A 21,797-nucleotide genomic window follows, 5' to 3' on the forward strand; every position below is an offset into this window, starting at 1 on the left:
AAAGCTAAAGTGCGGTGAATATTTTCGGTCAGAAAGAATATACAATGCCCGTTTCTACTCTGTTTTGTAGTATATACACCAACTCAATATGCTCTTTCATGTAAAATAGAGAAATTCGAATTTTACTCGAATCAAAAAAATATAAATATAATCTAGGCACCCCAATGTTATAAACAAAATTGCTCTGAATATAATCTGTCAAAAAAAATATACAATGCCAAATTCTACTCTGTTTTGGAATATATACACCAACTCAGTATACTCTCTCATGTAAAATACTGAAATTCTAATTTTACGTGAATCGAAAAAAAATCTAAATAATATATAGGCACCCAATGTTAAAAGGAAAATTGCTCTGAATATAATCTGTCATAAAAATTATACAATGCCCTTTTTTACTCTGTATTGGAGTATATACACCAATTCAATATGCTCTCTCCTGTAAAATACCCAAATTCAAATTTTATGTGAATCAAAAAATATCTAAAGAATATCTAGGCTCCCCACAGTTAAAAGAAAAAAGCTCTAAATATAGTCTGTTAGAACAAATATACAATGCCTTATTCTACTATGTTTTGGAGTATATACAGGAACTCAGTATGCTCTCTCCTGTAAAATAAAGATATTCAAATTTTACACGAATCGAAAAAATCTAAATATTATCTAGGAACCCAATGTTAAAAACAAAATTGCTCTGAATATAATCTGTCAGAAAAAATATACAATGCCCTATTCTACTCTGTTTTTGAGTATATACACCAACTCTACCTGCTCTCTCATAAAATACAGAAATTCTATATTTAAGCGAATCGAAAAAAATCTAAATATTATCGAGGCACCCCAAAGTTAAACACAAAATAGCTCTGAATATACTCTGTCAGAAAAAATATACAATGCCCTCTTCTACTCTGTTTTCGAGTATATACACCAACTCCATATGCTCTCTCATGTAAAATACATAAATTCTATATTTATGCGAATCAACAAAAATCTAAATATTATCTACGCACCACAACGTTAAAAGCAAAAGTGCTATGAATATATTCGGTCAGTAAAAATATACAATGCCCTCTTCTACTTTGTTTCGTAGTATATACACCAACTCAATATGCTCTCTCATGTAAAATACAAAAATTCTAATTTTACCCGAATCGAAAAAATCTAAAAATTATCTAGGCACCCCAATGTTAAAACCAAAATTGCTCTGTATATAATCTGTCAAAAAAAAAATACAATGCCATATTGTCCTCTGTTTTTGAATATATACACCAAGTCAGTACACTCTCTCATGTAAAATACCGAAATTCTAATTTTACGTGAATCGAATAAAATCTAAATATTATCTGGGCACCCCGATGTTAAAAGCAAAATTGCTCTGAATATAATCTGTCATAAAAATTATACAATGCCCTTTTCTACTCTGTATTGTGTTATATACACCAACTCAGTATGCTCTCTCATGTAAAATACCGAAATTCACATTTTACGCGAATCGAAATAAATCTAAATAATATCTAGGCGACCCAAAGTTAAAAGAAAGTGGCTCTGAATATAGTCTGTTAGACAAAATATACAATGCCTTATTCTACTCTGTTTTGGAGTATATACACCAATTCAGTATGCTCTCTCATGCAAAACACAGCAATTAAAATTTTACCCGAATCGAAAAAATCTAAATATTATCTAGGCACCCCAATGTTAAAAACTAAATTGCTCTGAATATAATCTGTCATAAAAATTTCCAAAACCCATCAGTGTGCTGTATCCAGGAAACCCATGTCACATGCAAGGATACACAAAGGCTCAAAATAAAGGGATGGAGGAAGATTTACCAAGCTAATGGAAAGCAAAAAAAAGCAGGAGTTGCAATTCTCATCTCTGATAAAATAGACTTTAAAGCAACAAACATCAAAAGAGACAAAGAAGGCCATTACATAATGGTAAAAGGATCCATACAACAAGAAGAACTAACGATCCTAAACATATATGGACCCAATGCAGGAGCACCCAGATACATAAGGCAAGTTCTTAATGACTTACAAAAGGACTTAGACTCCCACACAATAATAGTGGGAGACTTTAACACTCCACTGTCAATACTAGACAGATCAACCAGACAGAAAATCAACAAGAATATCCAGGGCTTGAACTCAGACCTGGAGCAAGCAAACCTGATAGACATTTACAGAACTCTCCACCCCAAATCCACAGAATACACATTCTTCTCAGCACCACATCACACCTACTCTAAAATTGACCACATAATTGGAAGTAAAGCACTGCTCAACAAATGCAAAACAACTGAAATCATAACAAACAGCCTCTCAGACCATAGTGCAATCAAGTTAGAACTCAGAATTCAGAAACCGACCCAGAACTGCACAGCTTCATGGAAACTGAACAACTGGCTCTTGAATGTTGACTGGGTAAACAACGAAATGAAGGCAGAAATAAAGAAGTTCTTCAAAACCAATGGGAACGAAGACACAACGTGCCAGAACCTCTGGGACACATTTAAAGCAGTCTCTAGAGGAAAGTATATAGCAATAAGTGCCCATATGAGGAGAATGGAGAGATCCAAAATTGACACCCTATCGTCAAAATTGAAAGAGCTAGAGGAGCAAGATCAAAAAAACTCAAAACCCAGCAGAAGACAAGAAATAACTAAGATCAGAGCTGAGCTGAAGGAGATTGAGACACGAAAAACCCTTCCAAAAATCAATAAATCAAAGAGCTGGTTTTTTGAAAAGATCAACAAAATAGACAGACCACTAGCCAGATTGATTAAAAAGAAAACAGAGAACAACCAAATAGATGCAATAAAAAATGATAAAGGGGAAATCACCACAGATTCCACAGAAATTCAAACCATCATCAGAGAATATTACAAACAACTCTATGCACATAAACTAGTAAACCTGGAAGAAATGGATAAATTCCTGGACTCCTGTGTCCTCCCAAGCCTAAACCAGGAGGAAGCTGAAACTATGAATAGACCAATAACAAGGTCTGAAGTTGAGGCAGCAATTAACAGCTTACCACACAAAAAAAGCCCAGGTCCAGACGGGTTCACAGCCGAATTCTACCAGACACACAAGGAGGAGCTGGTACCATTCCTTCTAAAACTATTTCAAACAATCCAAAAAGAGGGAATCCTTCCCAAATCATTTTATGAGACCAACATCATACTGATACCAAAACCCGGCAGAGACCCAACGAGAAAAGAAAACTTCAGGCCAATATCCATGATGAACATAGATGCAAAAATCTTCAATAAAATATTGGCAAGCCGATTGCAACAGCAAATCAAAACACTTATTCATCATGATCAAGTAGGATTCATCCCGGGGATGCAAGGCTGCTTCAACGTATGCAAGTCTATCAATGTAATTCACCACATAAACAGAACCAAAAACAAAAACCACATGATTATCTCAATCGACGCAGAGAAGGCATTTGACAAAATTCAACAGCCCTTTATGCTAAAAACCCTCAATAAACTCGGTATCGATGGAACGTATCTCAAAGTAATAAAAGCTATTTATGACAAACCAACAGCCAATATCATACTGAATGGGCAAAAACTGGAAGCATTCCCTTTAAAATCTGGCACTAGACAAGGATGCCCTCTCTCACCACTCCTATTCAATATAGTACTGGAAGTTCTAGCCAGAGCAATCAGGCAAGAAAAAGAAATAAAGGGTATTCAAATAGGAAAGGTGGAAGCCAAATTGTCTCTATTTGCAGACGACATGATAGTATACCTAGAAGACCCCATTGCCTCAGCCCAAAAACTCCTGAAACTGATAAGCAACTTCAGCAAATTTTCAGGATATAAAATCAATGTGCAAAAATCACAAGCATTCGTCTACACCAACAACAGACTTAAAGAAAGCCAAATCAAGAGCGAACTGCCATTCACAATTGCTACAAAAAGGATAAAATACCTTGGAATACAACTCACAAGGAACGTAAGAGACCTCCACAAGGAGAACTACAAACCACTGCTCAACGAAATCAGAGAGGACACAAACAGATGGAGAAACATTCCATGTTTATCATTAGGAAGAATTAATATCGTGAAAATGGCTATACTGCCCAAAGTAATTTACAGAATCAACGCTATCCCCATCAAGCTACCACTGACTTTCTTCACAGAACTGGAAAAAACCACCATGAACTTCATATGGAACCAAAAGAGAGCCCGCATAGCCAAGTCAATTCTAAGCAAAAAGAACACAGCGGGGGATATTACACTACCGGATTTCAAACTATACTACAAGGCTACAGTAATCAAAACACCATGATACTAGTACCAAAACAGAGATATAGACCAATGGAACAAAACAGAGGCACCGGAGGCAACACAACATACATAAAACTATACAATCTTTGATAAACCTGACAAAAACAAGCAATGGGGAAAGGATTCCATGTTTAACAAATGGTGTTGGGAAAACTGGCTAGCCATGTGCAGAAAGCAGAAACTGGACCCCTTCCTGACACCTTACACTAAAATTAACTCCAGATGGATTAAAGACTTAAACATAAGACCTGGCACCATAAAAACCCTAGAAGGAAATCTAGGCAAAACTATCCAGGACATAGGAGTAGGCAAGGACTTTATGAACAAAACACCAAAAGCATTGGCAACAAAAGCCAAAATAGACAAATGGGACCTAATGAAACTCCACAGCTTCTGCACGGCAAAAGAAACAGTCACTAGAGTGGATCGGCAACCAACAGAATGGGAAAAAATTTTCGCAGTCTACCCATCTGACAAAGGGCTGATATCCGGAATTTACAAAGAACTCAAACAGATTTACAGGAAAAAAACAAACAAGCCCATTCAAAAGTGGGCAAACGATATGAACAGACACTTTACGAAAGAAGACATATATGAGGCCAACAATCATATGAAAAAATGCTCATCGTCACTGGTCATCAGAGAGATGCAAAGCAAAACCACATTGAGATACCATCTCACGCCAGTTAGAATGGCGATCATTAAAAAATCTGGAGACAACAGATGCTGGAGAGGATGTGGAGAAAAAGGAACACTTCTACACTGTTGGTGGGAGTGTAAATTAGTTCAACCATTGTGGAAGACGGTGTGGCGATTCCTCAAGGCCTTAGAAATAGAAATTCCATTTGACCCAGCAATCCCATTACTGGGTATATATCCAAAAGACTATAAATCGTTCTACTATAAGGACACATGTACACGAATGTTCATTGCAGCACTGTTTACAATAGCAAAGACCGGGAATCAACCCAAATGCCCATCGATAATAGACTGGATTGGAAAAATGTGGCACATATACACCATGGAATATTATGCAGCAATCAGAAATGATGAGTTTGTGTCGTTTGTAGGGACATGGATGAATCTGGAGAACATCATCCTCAGCAAACTGACACAAGAAAAGAAAATTCAACACCACATATTCTCACTCATAGGTGGGTGATGAAAAATGAGAACACATAGACACAGAAAGGGGAGTACTAAACACTGGGGTCTACTGGGGGGAAAAGGGGAGGGCCAGTGGGAGGGGGAGGTGGGGAGGGATAGCCTGGGGAGAAATGCCAAATGTGGGTGAAGGGGAGAAGAAAAGCAAAGAACACTGCCATGTGTGTACCTACGCAACTCTTTTGCATGCTATGCTAATGTACCCCAAAACCTAAAATCCAATAAATATTTTTAAAAAATATATACAATGTTTTTTTCTACTCTGTTTTGGAGTATATACACCAACTCAATGTGCTCTCTCATGTAAAATACCGAAATTCCAATTTTACGCGAATCGAAAGAAATCTAAATATCATTGAGGTACCCCAATGTTAAAACAAAATCGCTCTGATTATAATCTGTCTGAAATAATATACAATGCTTTATTCTACTTTCTTTTGAAATATATACACAAACTCAATATGCTCTCTCATGTAAAATACCGAAATTCTAATTTTACGGGAATCGAAAAAAATCTAAATATTGTCTAGGAACCTTAATGTTAAAAGCAAAATTTCTCTGAATATAATTTGTCAGAAATAATATAAAATACCTTTTTCTACTCTGTTCTGGGGTATATTCACCAACTAAATATGCTGTCTCATGTAAAATACCGAAATTCTAATTTTACGTGAATCGAAAAAAATCTAAATATGATCTAGGCACCACAATGTTAAAAGCAAAATTGCTCTGAATATAACCTCTCAGAAAAAATATACGATGCCCTTTTCTACTCTGTTTTGGAGTAAATACATTAACTCAATATGCTCTCTCAGGTACAATACCGAAATTGTAATTTTACATTAATCGAAAAAAAGCTAAATATTATCTAGGAACCCAATGTTAAAAGAAAATGACTCTTAATATAACCTGTCAATCAAAATATACTATTCCCTTTTCTACTGTGTTTTGCATTATATACACCAACTCAGTATGCTCTCTCATGTAAAATACAGAAATTCTAATTTTACGTGAATAGAAAAAAGCTAAATATAATATAGGAACCCCAACGTTAAAAGCACAATTTCTCTGAATATAATCTGTCAGAAAAAATATGCAATGCCATTTTCTACTCTGTTTTGGAGTACATACACTAACTCAATATGCTCTCTCATGTAAAATGCCGAAATTCTAATTATACACGATTCGAAAAAAATCTAAATATTATCTAGGCACCCAAATGTTAAAAAAAAAATTGCTCTGAATATAATCTGTCAGAGAAAATATACAATGCCTTATTCTACTCTGTTTTGGAGTATATACACCAACTCCATATGCTCTCTCATGTGAAATACAGAAATTCTATATTTAAAAGAATCAAAAAAAATCTAAATATTATCTAGGAACCCCAATGTTAAAACCAAAATTGCTCTAAATATAATCTGTCAAGAAAAATATAAAATACCCTTTTCTACTATGTTTTGTACAATATACATCAACTCAATATACTCTCTCATGTAAAATACCGAAATTCTAATTTTACGTAAATCAAAAAAACTCTAAATAATATCAAGGCGCCCCAAAGTTAAAAGAAAATGGCTCTGAATATAGTCAGTTAAAAAAAATATACAATGCCGTATTCTACTCTGTTTGGTAGTGTATACACAACTCAGTATGCTCTCTCATGTAAAATACAGAAATTATAATTTTATGTGAATCAAAAAAATCTAAATAATACCTTGGTGCCACAAAGTTAAAAGAAAATGGCTCTGAATATAGTCTGTTAGAAAAAATATACAATGCCTTATTCTACTTTCTTTTGGAGTATACACCAACTCAGTATACTCTCTCATGTAAAATAAAGAAATTCTATATTTAAGCGAATCGAAAAAAATCTAAATATTATTTAGGCACCCCAATGTTAAAATAAAAATTGCTCTGAATATAATCTGTCAGAAAATATATACAATGCCTTATTGTACTCTGTTTTGTAGTATATACACCACCTCAGTGTGCCCTATGATGTAAAATACAGAAATTCTATATTTAAGCGAATCAAAAAAATCGAAATATTATCTAGGCACCCCAATGTTAAAAGCAAAATTGCTCTGAATACAGTCTGTCAGAAAAAATATAAAATGCCTTATTCTACTCTGTTTTGGAGTATATACAACAACTCAGTGTGCTCTCTCATGTAAAATACCGAAATTCTAATCTTACATGAATCGAAAAGAATATAAATAATATCTAGGCGCCACAAAGTTAAAAGAAAGTGGCTCTGAATATAGTCTGTTAGAAAAAATATACAATGCCTTATTCTACTCTGTTTTGGAGTATATACACCAACTCAGTATGCTCTCTGATGTAAAATACATAAATTGTAATTTTACCCAAATAGAAAAAATCTAAATATTATCTAGGCACTTCAATGTTAAAAGGAAAATTGCTCTAGATATAATCAGTCAGAAAAAATATAAAATGCCCTATTCTACTCTGTTATGGGGTATATACGCCAACTCCATATGCTCTCTCATGTAAAACACAGAAATATTATATTTAGGCCAATCGAAAAAAATCTAAATATTATCTAGGCACCCCAATGTTAAAAACAAAATTGCTCTGAATATAATCTGTCAGAAAAAATATAAAATGCCTTATTCTACTCTGGTTTGGAGCATATACAACAAATCACTTTGCTCTCTCATGTAAAATACTGAAATTCGAATTTTACGTGAATCGAAAAAAATCTACATATTATCTAGGCACCCGAATGTTAAAAGCAAAATTTCTCTGAATGTAATCTGTCAGAAAAAATATACAATGACCGTTTATACTCTGTTTTGGAGTATATACACCAACTCAATATGCTCTCTCATGTAAAATAATGAAATTCTAATTTTATGCGAATCGAAAAAGATCTAAATAATATCTAGGCACCTCAAAGTTAAAAAAAAAATGGCTCTGTATATAGTCTGTTAGAAAAAATACACAATGCCTTATTCTACTCTATTTTGGAGTATATACACCAACTCAGTATGCTGTCTCATGTAAAATACAAAAATCCTAATTTTACGTGAATCGAGAAAAATCTAAATACTATCTAGGCACCAAAATGTTAAAAACAAAATTGCTCTGAATATAATCTGTGAGAAAAAATATACAATGCCCTATTCTACTTTGTTTTGGAGTATATACACCAACTCCATATGCTCTCTCATTTAAAATACAGAAATTATATATTTAAGCGAATCGAAAAAAATCTAAATATTATCTGGGCATGCCAAAGTTAAAAACAAAATTGCGGTGAATATAATCTGTTATTAAAAATATACAATGCCCTTTTCTACTCTGTTTTGGAGTATATACACCAACTCCATATGCTCTCTGAAGTAAAATACCGAAATTATAATTTTACAAAAATCGAAAAAAATGTAAATAATATCTAGGTGCCCGAAAGTTAAAAGAAAATGGCTATGAATATAGTCTGTTAGGAAAAATATACAATGTGTTATTCTACTCTGTTTTCCATTATATACACCAACTCAGTGTGCTCTCTCATGTAAAATACAGAAATTCAAATTTAACCTGAATCGAAAAAATCTAAATATTATCTAGGCACGCCAAGGTTATACAAAAATTGCTCTAAATATAATCTTTCAGAAAATATATACAATGCCCTATTCTACTTTGTTTTGGAGTATATACACCAACTTCATATGCTCTCTCACATAAAATAGAGAAATTCTATATTTAAGCGAATCGAAAAAAATATAAATATTATCTAGGCACCCCAATGTTAAAAGCAAAATGGCGCTAAATATATTCTGTCAGAGAAAATATGCAATGCCCTTTCCTACTTTGTTTTGTAGTATATACAGCAACAAAATATGCTCTCTCATGTAATATACAAAAATTCTAATTTTATGCGAATCTAAAAAAAATCTAAGTAATATCTAGGCGCCCCAAAGTTAATAGAAAATGCCTCTGAATATACTCTGTTAGAAAAAATATAAAATGCCTTATTCTATTTGTTTTGGAGTATATAGACCAACTCCCTATGATCTCTCATGTAAAATACAGAAATTCTATATTTAAGCGAATCAAAGAAAATCTAAATATTCTCTAGGCACCCCAATATTTAAAGCAAAATTGCTCTCTATGTACTCTGTCAGAAAAAATATACAATGCCCTATTCTACTCTATTTTGGAGGATATACACCAACTCAGTATGCTCTCTCATGTAAAACAGCAAATTCTAATTTTACCTGGATCGAAATAACTCTAAATAATATCTAGGCGCCCCATAGTTAAAAAAAAATTGCTCTGAATATAGTTTGTTAGAAAAAATACACGATGCCTTATTCTACTCTCTTTTGGAGTATATACACCAACTCCCTATGCTCTCTCCTGTAAAACACCGAAATTCTAATTTTACGCGAATCGAAAAATATCTAAATAATATTTGGGCGCCCCAAAGTTAAAAGAAAATTGCTCTGAATATACTCTGTAAGAAAAAATATACAATGCCTTATTCTACTCTGTTTTGGAGTATATACACCAACTCAGTATGCTCTCTCATGTAAAATACAGAAATTATAATTTTACGTGAATCGAAAAAAATGTAGATATTATCTAGGCAGCCCAATGTTAAAAGCAAAATTTCTCTGAATATAATGTGTCATAAAAAATATACAATGCCCTTTTCTACTCTGTTTTGGAGTATATACACCAGCTCCATATGCTCTCTCATGTAAAATACTGAAATTCTAATTTTACGCGAATCGAAAAAAATCTAAATAATATCTAGGCACCCCAAAGGTAAAAGAAGATGACTCTGGATATAGTTTGTAAGAGAAAATATACAATGCCTTATTCTACTCTGTTTTGGAGTATATACACCAACTCAGTATGCTCTCTCATGTAAAATACCGAAATTATAAATTTACGCGAATCAAAATAAATCTAAATAATATCTAGGCAGCACAATGTTAAAAAGAGAATTGCTTTGAATATAATCTGTCAGAAAAAATTTACAATGACTTATTCTACTCTGTTTTGGAGTATATACACAAACTCAGTATGCTCTCTCATGTAAAATACCGAAATTCTAATTCTATGCAAATCGAAAAATATCTAAATATTATGTAGGAACCCCAATGTTAAAAGCAAAATTGCTCTGAATATAATCTTTCAGAAAAAATATACAATGCCCTTTTCTACTCTGTTTTGAAGTATATACACCAACTCAATATGCTCTCTCATGTAAAATACAGAAATTCTAATTTTACATGAATCGAAAAAAAATCTAAATAATATGTAGGCGTTCCTAAGTTTAAAGAAAATGGCTCTGAATATAGTCTGATAGAAAAATAATACAATGCCTTATTCTACTCTGTTTTGGAGTATATACACCCACTGCATATGCTCTCTAATATAAAATAGAGAAATTATTTATTTAAGCGAATCAAAAAAAATTTCAATAATATCCAGGCGCCCCAAATTGAAAAGAAAATGGCTCTGAATATAGTCTGTAACAAAAAATATACAATGCCTTATTCTACTCTGTTTTGGAGTATATACACCAACACAGTATGCTCTCTCATGTAAAATACCGAAATTCTAATTTTACCCGACCCAAAATAATCTAAATTTTATCTAGGCACCCCAATGTTAAAAGCAAAATTTCTCTGAATATAATCTGTCAGAAAAAATATACAATTCTTTGTTCTACTCTGTTTTGAAGTATATACACCAACTTAATATGCTCTCTCATGTAAAATATAGAAATTCAAATTTTACCCGAATCGAAAAAATCTAAATATTATCTAGGCACCCCAATATTAAAAACAAAATTGCTCTGAATATAATCTGTCAGAAAAAATATACAATGCCCTATTCTACTCTGCTGTAGATTATATACACCAACTCCATATGCTCTCTCATGTAAAATACAGAAATTGTATATTTAAGTGAATCGAAAAAAACCTGAATAATATCTAGGCACCCTAATGTTAAAAGCAAAATTGCTCTAAATATAATCTGTCAGAAAAAATATACAATACCCTTTTCTACTCTGTTTTCTAGCATGTACACCAACTCAATATGCTCTCTCATGTAAAATACAGAAATTCTAATTTTACCCGAATCGAAACAATCTAAATATTATCTAGGAACCCCAATGTTAAAAACAAAATTGCTCTGAATATAATCTGTCACAAAAAATATACAATGCCCTATTCTATTTTGTTTTAAAGTATATATACCAACTCAGTATGCTCTCTCCTGTAAAATACCGAAATTCTAATTTTACGTGAATCTAAATTATCTAAATGTTATCTACGCACCCAAATGTTAAAAGCAAAATTGCGCTGAATATAATCTGTCAGAAAAAATATACATTGTTCTTTTCTCCTCTGTTTTGGATTATATACACCAACTCAATATTCTCTCTCATGTAAAATACCGAAATTCTAATTTTACGGAAACCGAAAAAAATCTAAATAATACGTAGGTGCCCCAAAGTTAAAAGAAAATGGCCCTGAATATAGTATCTTAGAAAAAATATACAATGCCTTATTCTACTCTGTTTTGGAGTATATACAGCAACATCTCTCATGTAAAATACCGAAATTCTAAATTTACGTGAATCGAAAAAAATCTAGATATTATGTAGGCACCCCAATGTAAAAAACAAAATTGCTCTTAATAAAATCTGTGATAAAAAATATACAATGCTCTTTTCTACTCTGTTTCGGTGTATATACAGTAACTCAATATGCTCTCTCATGTAAATTACCAAAATTCAAATTTTACGTGAATCGAAAAAAACTAAATAATATCTAGGGGCCCCAAAGTTAAAAGAAACTGGCTCTGAATATAGTATGTTAGATAAAATATACAATGCCATATTCTACTCTGTTTTGGAGTATATACACCAACTCTGTATTTTCTCTCATGTGAAATACCGAAATTCTAATTTTATGTGAATCGAAAAAAATCTAAATATTATATAGGCACCCCAATTTGAAAAGCAAAATTGCTCTGAATATAATCGGTCAGAAGAAATATACAATTCCCTTTTCTACTCTGTTTTAGAGTATATACACCAACTCAATATGCTCTCTCATGTAAACTACAGAAATTCTAATTATACCCGAATCGAAACCATCTAAATATTATCTAGGCAACCCAATGTCCAAACAAAATTTTTCTAATTATAATCTGTCAGAAAAAATATACAATGCCCTCTTCTACTCTATTTTGGAGTATATACACCAACTCAGTATGCTCTCTCATGTAAAATACCGAAATTCTAATTTTACGTGAATCGAAAAAATCTAAATATTATCTAGGCACCCCAATGTTCAAAGCAAAATTGCTCTGAATATAATCTGTCAGAAAAAATATACAATGCCCTATTCTACTCTGTTTTTCAGTATATACACCAACTCAATATGCTCTCTTCTGTAAAATACAGAAATTCTAATATTACGCAAATCACAAAAAATCTAAATAATATTTAGGCACACCAAAGTTAAAAGAAAATGGCTCTGAAAATAATCCGTTAGAAAAAATATACAATGCCTTATTCTACATTGTTTTGGAGTATATACACCAACTCAGTATGCTGTCTCATGTAAAATACCGAAATTGTAATTTACGTGAATCAAAAAAAAATCTAAATATTATCTAGGCACCCCAGTGTTCAAAGCAAAATTGCTCTGAATATAATCTGTCAGAGAAAATATACAATGCCCTTTTCTACTCTGTTTTGGAGTATATACATGAACTCAATATGCTCTCTCATGTAAAATACCAAAATTATAATTATACGTGAATTGAAAAAAATCTAAATAATATCTAGCACCCCAATGTTAAAAGAAAATGGCCCTGAGTATAGTCTGTTAGAAAAAATATACAATCATTTATTCTACTTTGTTTTGGAGTATATAAAACAACTCAGTATGCTCTCTCATGTAAAATACCGAAATTCTAATTTTACGTGAATCGAAAAAAATCTAAATATTATCTAGGCACTCCAATGATAAAAGCAAAATAGCTCTGAATATAATCTATCAGAAAAAATATACAATGCCCTTTTCTACTCTGTTTTGGAGTATATACACCAACTCAATATGCTCTCTCACGTAAAATACCGAAATTCTAATTTATGCGAATTGAAAAAATCTAATTAATATCTAGGTGCCCTAAATTTAATAGAAAATGGCTCTGAATATAGTCTGTCAGAGAAAATATACAATTCCCTGTTCTACTCTGTTTTGGAGTATACACACAAACTCCATATTCTCTCCCATGTAAAATACAGAAATTCTATATTTAAGCGACTTGAAAAAAATCTAAATATTATCTATGCACCCCAATGTTAAAAGCAAAATTCCTTTGAATACAATGTCAGAAAAAGTATACAATGCCCTTTTCTACTCTGTTTTGGAGTATATACACCAACTCAATATGCTCTCTCATATAAAATACAGATATTCTAATTTTACGTGAATCGAAAAGAATTTAAATATTATCTAGGTGCCCCAAAGTTAAAACAAAATGGTTCTGAATATAGTCTGTTAGAAAAAATATACAATGCCTTATTCTACTCTGATTTGGAGTGTATACACCAACGAAGTATGCTCTCTCATGTAAAATAAAGAAATCCTAATTATATGTGAATCGATAAAAATCTTAATAATATCTAGGCACCCCAATGTTAAAAGCAAAATTGCTCTTAACATAATCTTTCAGAAAAAATATACAATGCCCTTTTCAACTCTGTTTTGTTGTATATACACGAACTCAATATGCTATCTCATATATAATGCCGAAATAATAATTTTACACGAATCGAAAAAAATCTAAATAATATCTAGGCACCGCAAAAATAAAAGAAACTGGCTCTGAATATAGTTTGTTAGAGAAAATATAAAATGCCTTATTCTACTCTGCTTTGGAGTATATACACCAACTCAGTATGCTCTCTCATGTAGAATAACGAAATTCTAATTTTACGCGAATCGAAAAAATCTAAATAATATGTAGGCACCCCAACATTAAAAGAAAATGGCTCTGAATATAGTCTGTTAGAAAAAATATACAATGCCTTATTCTACTTTGTTTTAAAGTATATACACCAACTCAGTATGCTTTCTTATGTAAAATACAGAAATTCTAATTTTACGTGAGTTAACAAAAATCTAAATATTATCTAGGAACCTTAATGTTAAAAACAAAATTGCTCTGAAAATAATCTGTCAGTGAAATGTAAAGTGCCCTATTCTACTCTGTTTTGGAGTATATACACCAACTCCATATGCTCTCTCATGTAAAATACAGAAATTCTATATTTAAGCGAATTGAAAAAAATCTAAATAGTATCGAGGCACCCCAATGTTAAAAACAAAATTTCTCTGAATATAATCTGTCAGTAACATTACAGAATCCCCCATTCTACTCTATCTTGGAGTATATACAACAACTCAGTATGCTCTCTCATGTAAAATACAGAAAATAAAATTTTACCCGAATCAAAAAAATCTAAATATTATCTAGGAAGCCCAATGTTAAAAACAAAATTCCTCTGAATATAATCTGTCAGAAAAAATATACAATGCCCTATACTACTCTGTTTTGGAGTATATACACCAACTCGATATGCTCTCTCATGTAAAATACAAAAATTCTGTATTTAATTGAATCGAAAAAAATATAAATATTATCTAGACACCCCAATGTTAAAAACAAAATTGCTCTGAATATAATCTTTCAGAAAAAATATACAATGCCCTTTTTTAGTCTGTTTTGGAGTATATACACCGACTGCATATGCTCTCTCATGTAAAATACCGAAATTCTAATTATACGTGAATCGAAAAAAATTTAAATATCTAGGCGCCCCAAAGTTAAAAGAAAATGGCTCTGAATATAGTGTATTGGAAAACATATACAATGCCTTATTCTACTCTGTTTTTGAGTATATACACCAACTAATTATGCTCTCTCATGTAAAATACAGTAATTCAAATTTTAAGTGAATTGAAAAAATCTAAATATTATCTAACCCCCAATGTTAAAAACAAAATTGCTCTGAATATAATCTGTTATAAAAAATATACAATGCTCTATTCTACTCTATCTTCGAGTATATACACCAACTCAATGTTCTCTCTCTTGTAAAATACCGAAATTTTAATTTTACGTGAATCAAGAATTGAAAAATGTCTAATTAATATCTAGGCGCCCCAAAGTTAAAAGAAAATGTCTCTGAATATAGTCTGTTAGAAAAAATATACAATGCCTTATTCTACTCTGTTTTGGAGTATATACACCAACTGAATATGCTCTCTCATGTAAAATATCGAAATTCTCATTTTACGCAAATCAAAATAAATCTAAATAATACCTAGGCGTTTCAAAGTTAAAAGAAAATGGCTCTGAATATAGTCTGTTAGAAGAAATCTACAATGCCTTATTCTACTCTGTTTTGTAATAGATACACCAACAAAATATGCTCTCTCATGTAAAATACAGAAATTCTAATTTTACCAGAATCCAAAAGCAAAATTTATCTAGGCACCCCAATGTTGAAAACAAAATTTCTCTGAATCTAATCTGTCAGAAAGAATATACAGCCCTATTCTACTCGGTCTTGGAGTATATACACCATCTCAGTATTCTCTCTCATGTAAAATACTGAAATTCTAATTTTACATGAATCGAAAATAATCTAAATATTATCTGTGCAGACCACTGTTAAAAGAAAAATTGCTCTGAATATAATCTGTCCGAAAAAATATACAATGCCCTTTTCTACTAAGTTTTGGAGTATATACACCAACTCAATATGCTCTCTCTTTTAAAATACCGAAATTCTAATCTTACCCGAATCGAAAGAAATCTAAATATTATATAGGCACCGCAATGTTAAAAGAAAATGGCTCTAAAGATAATCTGTCAGAAAAAATATAAAATGCCCTTTTCTACTCTGTTTTGGAGTACATATATATATATACCAACTCAATATGCTCCTCGTGTAAAATGGGGAAATTCTAAATTTACGATAATCGAAAAATATCTAAATATTATCTAGGCACCCCAATGTTAAAAACAAAATTGTTCTGAATATAATCTGTCAGAAAAAATATACAATATTCTATTCTACTCTCTTTTGGAGTATATACACCAACTCAATATGCTCTCTCATGTAAAATACCGAAATTCTAAATGTATGAAAATCGAAAAAAATCTAAATATTATCTAGGCACCCCAATGTTAAAGGCAAAATAGCTCTGAATATAATCTGTCAGATAAAATATACAATGCCCTTTTCAACTCTGTATTGGAGTATATACACAAAATCAATAAACTCTCTCACATGAAATACCAAAATTCTAAATTTACATGAATCGAGAAAAATCTAAATATTATCTAGACACCCCAATGTTAATTGAAAAATTTCTCTGAATATAATCTGTAAGAGAAAATATACAATGCCTTTTTCTACTATGTTTGGGAGTATATACACCAAGTCAATATGCTCTCTCATATAAAATACCGAAATTCTAAATTTACATGAATCGAAATAAATTTAAATATTATCTGGGATCCCCAATGTGAAAAGCAGAATTGCTCCGAATACAATCTGTCAGAAAAAATATACAATGTCCTTTTTTACTCTGTTTCGCAGTATATACACCAACTAAATATGCTCTTTCATGTAAAATACCGAAATTCTAAATATACGCTAATCGAATATAAAATAAATAATATCTAGTCAACCCAATGTTCATAGAAAAATTGCGCAGAAAATAATATGTAAGAAAAAATATACAATACCCTTTTCTAATCTGTTTTGGAGTATGCACATCAACTCAATATGCTCTCTCATGTAAAATACAGAAATTCTGATTTTACGTAAATAGAAAGAAATCTAAATATTATCTAGGTCCCCCAAGGTAAATAGGAAAATTTCTCTGAATATAATCTGTCAGTAAAAATATGCAATGCCCTTTTCTACTCGGTTTTGGAGTATATACACCAACACAATATGCTCTCTCATGTAAAAGACAAAAATTCTAAATTTATGCGAATTGAAAATAATCTAAATATTATCTAGGCATCCCAATCTTAAAAGCAAAATTGCTCTGAATATAATCTGTCAGAAAAAATATACAATGTCATTTTCTACTCTGTTTTGAAGTATATACACCAACTCAATATGCTCTCTCACGTAAAATACCGAAATTTTAATTTTACGTGAATCGAAGAAATCTAAATATAATATAGGCACACCAAGGTAAAAAACAAATTTTCTCTGAAAATAATCTGTCAGCAAAATATACAATGCCCTTTTCTACTCTGTTTTGGAGTATATATATATACCAACTCAATATGCTCTCTCATGTAAAATAGAGAAATTCAAAATTTACAATATTCGAATATAATCTAAATATTTTCTAAGCACCCCAATGTTAGTAGCATATTGCTTTGAATATAATCTGTCAGAAAAATATACAATGCCCCTTTCTACTCTGTTTGGAAGTATATACACCAACTCAAAATGCTCTCTCATGTCAAATACAGAAATTCCAAATATACGCTAATCGAATAAAATCTAAATATTATCTAGGCACCCCAATGTTAAAAACAAAATTGCTCTGAATATAATCTATCAGAAAAAATATACAATATCCTATTCTACTCTGTTTTGGAGTATATACACCAACTCAGTGTGCTCTCTCATGTAAAATACCGAAATTCTCATTTTACGTGAATCGAAAAAAATCTAAATATTATTCTAGCACACAAATGTTAAAAACAAAATTGCTCTGAATATAATCTGTCAGAAAAAATATACAATATTCTATTCTACTCTGTTTTGTAGTATATAAACCAACTCCATATGCTCTCTCATGTAAAATACAAAAATTCTATATTTAAGAGAATAGAAAAAATTCTAAATATTATTTAGGCACCACAATATTAAAAACAAAATTGCTCTGAATATAGTCTGGCATAAAAAATATACAATGCCCTATTCTACTCTGTTTTGGAGTATATACACCAACTCAATATGTTCTCTCATGTGAAATACAAAAATTCAGTATTTAAGCGAATCAAAAAATTCAAAATATTATCTAGGCACCCCAATGTTAAAAAAAAATGGCTCTGAATATACTCTGTTAGATAAAATATACAATGCCTTATTCTACTCTCTTTTGGAATATATACACCAAATCAGTATGCTCTTTCATGTAAAATACCGAAATTCAAATTTTACGTGAATCAAAAATATCTAAATATTATCTAGGCACCCCAATGTTAAAAACAATATTTCTCTGAACATAGTCTGTCAGAAAAAACATACAATGCCCTATTCTACTCTGTTTTGGAGTATGTACACCAACTCAATAAGTTCTCTCATGTAAAATACCGAAATTCTTATTTTACGCGAATCGAAAAAAATCTGAATAATATCTAGGCGCCTCAAACTTAATAGACAATGGCTCTGAATATAGTCTGTTAGAAAAAATACACAATGCCCTATTCTACTTTATTTTGGAGTACATACACCAACTCAGTATGCACTCTATAGTTAATACAAAAATTCTTAATTAACCCGAATCGAAAAAAATCTAAATATTATCTAGGCACCCCAATGTTAAAAGCAAAATTGCTCTGAATATAATCTGTCAGAAAAAATATACAAATTCTTTTTCTACTCAGTTTTGGAGTATATACACCAACTCCATATGCTCTCTCATGTAAAATACAGAAATTCTATATTTAAATGAATCGAAAAAAATCTAAATGTTATCTAGGCACCCCAATCTTGAAAGCAAAATTGCTCTGAATATAATCTGTGAAAGAAAATATACAATGCTTTTTTCTACTCTGTGTTGTAGAATATACACCAACTCAATATGCTCTCTCATGTGAAATACACAACTTCAAATTTTACCCGAATCAAAAAATCAAAATATTATCTAGGCACCCCAATGTTAAAAACAAAATTGCTCTGAATATAATCTCTCAGGAAAAATATATAATGCACTACTGTACTCTGTTTTGAAGTATAAACAGCAACTCAGTGTGCTCTCTCACGTGAAATACCGAAATTCAAATTTTACGTGAATCGAAAAAAATCTAAATATTATATATGCACCCCAATGTTAAAAACAAAATTTCTCTGAATATAATCTGGCAGAAAAAATATACAATGTCCTATTTTACTCTGTTTTTGAGTATATACACCAACTGTACCTTCTATCTCATGTAAAATTAAGTAATTCTATATTTAATCGAATCAAAAATAATTTAAATATTATCTAGGCACCCCAATATTAAAAGCAAAATTGCTCTGAATATAATTTGTAAGAAAAAATATACAATGCCTTTTTCTATTCCGTTTTGGGGTGTATACACCAAATCAATATGCTCTCTCATGTAAAATACCGAAATTCTAATTTTACGCAAATCGAAATAAATGTAAATATTATCTAGGCGCCCCAAAGTAAAAAGATAATGGCTCCGAATATAGTCTGTTAGAAAAAATATACAATGCCTGATTCTATTATGTTTTGAAGTATATAAACCAACACAATATGCTCTCTCGTGTAAAATACAGAAATTCTAATTTTACCCGAATCGAAAAAATCTAAACGTTATCTAGGCACTTCAATGTTAAAAGCAGAACTGCTCTGAATATAATCTGTCAGAAAAAAATACAATGCCCTATTTTACTCTATATTGGATTATATACACCAACTCAGTATTCTCTCTCACGTAAAATACCGAAATTGTAATTTTACACGAATCAAAAAAAATCTAAATAATATCTAGGAGCCCCAAACTTAAATGACAATGGCTCTGAATATAGTATGTTAGAGAAAATATACAATGCCCTATTCTACTCTGTTTTGAAGTATGTACACCAACTCCATATGCTCTCTCAAGTAAAATAGAGAAATTCTATATTTAAGCGAATTGAAAAAATTCTAGATATTAACTAGGCACCCCAATGTGAAAAGAAAAATTGCTCTTAATATAATCTGTCAGATAAAATATACAATGCCCTACTTTACACTATTTTGGAGTATATACACCAACTCCATATGCTCTGTCATGTAAAATACAGAAATTCAATATTTATGCGAATCGAAAAAAATCTAAATATTATCTAGGCACCCCAATGTTAAAAGAAAACTTGCTCTGAATATAATATGTCAGATAAAATATAAAATGCCCTTTTCTATTCTGTTTTGGGGTATGTACAGCAACTCCATATGCTGTCTCATGTAAAATACAGAAATTCTAATTTTACACGAATCGAAAAATATCTAAATAATATCTAGGTGCCCAAAATTTAAATGAAATTGGCTCTGAATATAGTCTGTTAGAGAAAATATACAATGCCTAATTCTACTATGTTTTGGAGTATATACACCAACTCAGTATGCTCTCTTATGTAAAATACAGCAATTCTTATTTTACGTGAATCAAAAAAAACCTAAATATTATCTAGGCACCCCAATTTTCAAAGCAAAATTGCTCTGAATATAATCTGTCAGAAGAAATATACAATGCCCATTACTACTCCGTTTTGTAGTATATACACCAACTCAATATGCTCTCTCATGTAAAATATAGAAATTATAATTTTATGTGATTCGAATAACATTTAAAAAATATCTAGGTGCCCCAAAGTTAAAAGAAAATGGCTGTGAATATAGTCTGTTAGAAAAAATATACAATGCCTTATTCTACTCTGTTTCGGAGTATATACAACATCAGAGGTGCACTGTCATATAAAATACAGAAATTCTAATTTTACGTGAATCAAAAAAATCTAAATAATATCTAGGCACCTCAGTGTTAAAAAAAATTGCTCTGAATATACTATGTCAGAGAAAATACACAATGCCCTATTCTACTCTGTTTTGGAGTATATACACCAACTCAGTATGCTCTCTCATGTAAATTACAGAAATTCTAATTTTACGTGAATCAAAAGAAATCTAAATATTATCTAGGCACCCCAATGTTAAAAACAAAATTGCTCTGAATATAATCTGTCAGAAAAAAATATACAATGCCCTATTCTACTGTTTTAAAGTATATACACCAACTCCATATGCTCTCTCATGTAAAATAGAGAAATTCTATATTTAACCGAATCGAAAAAATTCTAGATAGTATCTAGGCACCCCAATGTGAACAGCAAAATTGCTCCTAATATAATCTGTCAGATAAAATATACAATGCCAGTTACTGCTCTGTTTTGTAGTATATACACCAACTCAATATACTCTCTCATGTAAAATACAGAAATTCTAATTCT

Source organism: Callithrix jacchus, chromosome 3 (assembly GCF_049354715.1).
Source record: "Callithrix jacchus isolate 240 chromosome 3, calJac240_pri, whole genome shotgun sequence".
Lineage (NCBI taxonomy): Eukaryota > Metazoa > Chordata > Mammalia > Primates > Cebidae > Callithrix > Callithrix jacchus.